Here is a 4,024-nt window from a genome sequence, read left to right as displayed (position 1 = left end):
CACGTGGACGTATTTTATGAAAATATAGATATTATTAGTCTTTAAAATGTCCGGGAGCTCGCGAAAATTACATGGACGTCATTTGAGCACTCACTAAAATTTCAGATTCTTTGGTTTTCATATGTCAACAGTTCGAAATTCGTTGACTGGCTAACAGCTGTTGGTGCATTTTGCAACATTTTATCGTTAAACTGATCGGAAATTCGAGTGAAAAAACGTCATTTTAGTACCCTTCAAACCCACGGGGAATAATTATTTGGATGCTAAAAACAAACAATAAGTTTGACTGGCAGCTCCTTAGTGGTGCCAAAGTTAACTAGCAGACTGTGAAACATGTCAAAAATTCGAGTGAAAAAACTTAATTTTAGTAACTCTTGAAACCGATTGGGGATGATTTTTTATGTACAAACAACTATCAAGAAGTTTGACTGGCAGCTCCTAAGCGGTGCCAAAGTTGACTGACAGGCTGTCAAACATGCCAAAAATTTAAGTCAAGAAACGTGATTTTATTACTTTTGAAACCCATTGTTGCGAGCTGTGAATTTACGTAAAAAGTGAGATTTTCGTAGTTTCTTTTTTTATATACATATTAATTTTATAGAAGTATCCTATAGATGAAAATTTGAGTTAATGAAAAGGACGAAACTTTCATTCGGTTGCTGATTAAAATGTCAGTCAACTTTGGCACTACTCAGGAGCTGCCAGTCAAATTCTTTGTTAGTTGTTTGCACCAAAACGACCATCCTCAATTGGTTTGAAGAGTGCTAAAATGACGTTTTTTCACTCGAATTTTTGGCATGTTTGACAGCCTGCCAGTCAACTTTGGTACCACCGAGAAGCTGCCCGTCAACCTTCTTGGTAGTTGTTAGCACCTAAAAAATCATCTCCAATTGGTTTCAAGAGTACTAAATCGAAGGTTTTTCACTCGAATTTTTGAGAAGTTCGACAGTTTCACAGTTAACTTTGGCACCACTCAGGAGCTGCCACACAGTAAAAAAAAAGGATCAATTTTGTTGCATTTGCTCCAGCGATCATTTGACTCTCGAGATCGTAATGAATTTCCATTCAAATCAATTTGATCTCATTTTTTGGTTCATTTGTCAGACTAAACAAAATGGCCGCCAATTATTGGCGCCGGTGTCATAACGAGGTAACCTAAAAATGGTATCCAACCGCACGCAAGTGACAACTACACTTAACATGTGATATTTTCTAATATCAGATCTCGTTAGTTTTTCAACTTTTCAAGTACACTGCACGATCAGAAACCATAAAAAGCTTGAGTATGAGCTAAAGTATTGTAAGAACGTCAGCCATCTTGGCTTGACTTCATACATGATCCCGAATCAGATCATACTAATCTCAAAAGTCGATCATTCTCTTCGGCCGATCAAAATTCTCTTGAATTCGTTATCATTTTTGTTGCATATCAAAATGATATTGATTTCGGTATCATTTTGAACACTTTTTTTTTTACTGTGCAGTCAAACTTATTGTTAGTTTTTAGCATCCGAGCAATCATTCCCCGTGGGTTTGAAGAGTACTAAAACGACGTTTTTTCACTCGAATTTTTGACGAGTTTAACGATAAATTGTTGCAAAATACACCAACAGCTGTTAGTCAGCCAACGAATTTCGCACTGTTGACTATGAAAACAAAAGAATCTGAAATTTTAGTGAGTACTAAAATGGCGTCCATAGAATTGTCGCGAGCTCCCGGACTATAAGAAGTCCAAAAGGAGCGATGTATTGGCTGAAAAAATTCGAATCAGCTTAGGAACGTGAGCTTAAATATGATTTGACCCTCAAAGAAAAAGTCGCCAAAAAAAGTTGAAATAAAAATAAAAATTATATTGTGCGCGAGCACAATATAAAAGTTGGAGTATACCGAGAGTATACCTTGTCTCATTTCAGTATATTTTCCAAAGATTTAAGGAAATATGTGTCCACGTGGATTCTAGCTCGAACCACCCCCGGTTTCCCTCGTAGACAAGCGTGGAATTTTGCCATACGCCCCCCCCCCCCCTAAAGTGTCCAAGATGTATATGGATGGCCACTTATGGCAAAATGACAAAAGTTACAATCAAATGTTTAACAACCAAATTTTTATTAAAGAATTCGCATTTTTAAACGGGAGAAGGAAACTAATTGTGTTTTAATACCAATTTAAGTTATAAATTATAATAATATACATTTATGGAAATGATATACAATCGCAGAGACAAACTAGAGTGCGAAGAACGAGATACGTGATGAGAATGTGTTCGGTAAAGCCGAAGGAGCTTTAACAACAGAGAATTCACAATCATCAAATTACTGTTGTCGATGCTTTGACCTTCAGTTTTAAAAGTATGTGCACATCTGTGGGGAATATACAAAGACCGAGCGCGTAGCGCGAGCTGAATACATTATTGAGCGCGAAGTGCGAGATAAATATATTATCGAATGCGAAGTGCGAGAACCAATAGTCGCGCGCCCTATCAAGAGAATGCTTCAATGATATTCTACTGTTTTTCAATGTTACATACAAATAATAAAATATGTATTTAATATTCGCAAATTACATCAAATGAATTACATCTCAAATGAATTCTATCACAATATATATTTAATGTAAATACAAAACAAATCGAACGCTTTCAATCAATTACTAAAGATTAAATTAAACTACAAATAGACATAAAGTTGCTAATTTTTTAAGTATAACATATCAAGCAAAGAATAATGTTGAAATTGAATTATATGCACAAAATCAATCAATGCATTTAAAAAATTGTAATTATATTATTTTAAGCAATTTGAAGCTAGAAACATTAAGAATTAAACGATTAATTTTTTTAACTGAACACTTGTTAAATTAGAATTTACATTATTTTCATTTTCAATAGTTCAAAAATCCCTCAAAATCTTCCAAATTTTGTTTTAAAGTTTTTCAAATAGGCATATTTTATACATTTTGTAAAATAATTTTTCAAAATAAAATCTCCTTTTTAATATTCCGAGGAATATTAAGAAAATGTTTATATTTTTTTGAAGCATTTCACAATTTTTTAAAAGCTTCTAAATTTTTCGTTCCAAATGTTCAGAAATCTTCATTCACTTCTGAATTAGGCCGTGGCTATTTGCACCGAAATTTCAGTGCGAATAGCTGGGCGTTGTCGGTACAAACTCTTCGTTTCAATGATTTAAAATCATTTCAAGATGTAAATTAATTTTGAATGTTTTTAAAGGATCTAAATATCTCTTCAAATAACAATTCCGTTTGAAATTGTTTATTTTGAATGTTTGGTTTAAAATTACTCGTTCTGAATAAACATTTAAGTATGACTAAATAATGAATAATTTTTTTATTAATCCATTATTATGAAGTTACTTTTAAATTAAAAATAGTTTATAGAGTTTTAATGGAACATTTATATTTCTTTAACGGCCAAGGCTTTCAAATTGAAATATTTCACTTTTAAACATTAAAATCGGGAAATTCTTAAATTTTGAACGGATGACAAATAAATTATTGTTACTTTTTATTACATGAATTACAATTCAATTTAAAAAATAATTAAAGTATTTATATTTACGGTTAATCAAATCAAATGTTTCTGGTCAAAATTTTCAAATTTTAAACGCTTTTATTTTTTATAACCATAAGATAGAGATAGATAGACTGATAGAGTAAGAGAAAAGTAAGCCTCTCGTTCATTCAACGATGCGTTCATTCGCAGATCGTATTTAAATTTTCAGAAACTTCCTGAGACCCGGAAAGTATTAGACAGGAGTTAGGGTAAACTGACCTGTCTCTGGCGAGCTTGGGACCCCCGATTTCGTGGCGGCGCCTCCACCATTCGTCCCTGTAACTAACCACGTGGCTTATGGAAGGCTGCGAAGTATAGAACTCTTGGTGTATCAACATTGCTTTTATACCTCTGCACAGTGATCCCAGATCTGAAACGAGATGCGGTCCAATACTATGACAGGGCTATGTCCGTGTGAATATAGTAGGAGACGCTGTAAATGACTGAGTTGCG

At 33.5% G+C, this 4,024-nt stretch overlaps 1 protein-coding gene across 2 annotated transcripts in view; it reads right to left on the bottom strand.

The window, feature by feature from the left end:
- The window catches only part of LOC117167983 (serine protease persephone-like), a 105,035-nt gene that overhangs the window by 2,748 nt on the left and 98,263 nt on the right, over positions 1-4,024 (bottom strand). The window lies entirely within an intron of this gene.

This window comes from Belonocnema kinseyi, chromosome 2, assembly GCF_010883055.1.
Source record: "Belonocnema kinseyi isolate 2016_QV_RU_SX_M_011 chromosome 2, B_treatae_v1, whole genome shotgun sequence".
Classification (NCBI taxonomy): Eukaryota; Metazoa; Arthropoda; class Insecta; order Hymenoptera; family Cynipidae; genus Belonocnema; species Belonocnema kinseyi.
Note: the sequence above shows the minus strand (reverse complement) of the source record. Positions and strands in the feature narration are given on the sequence as shown.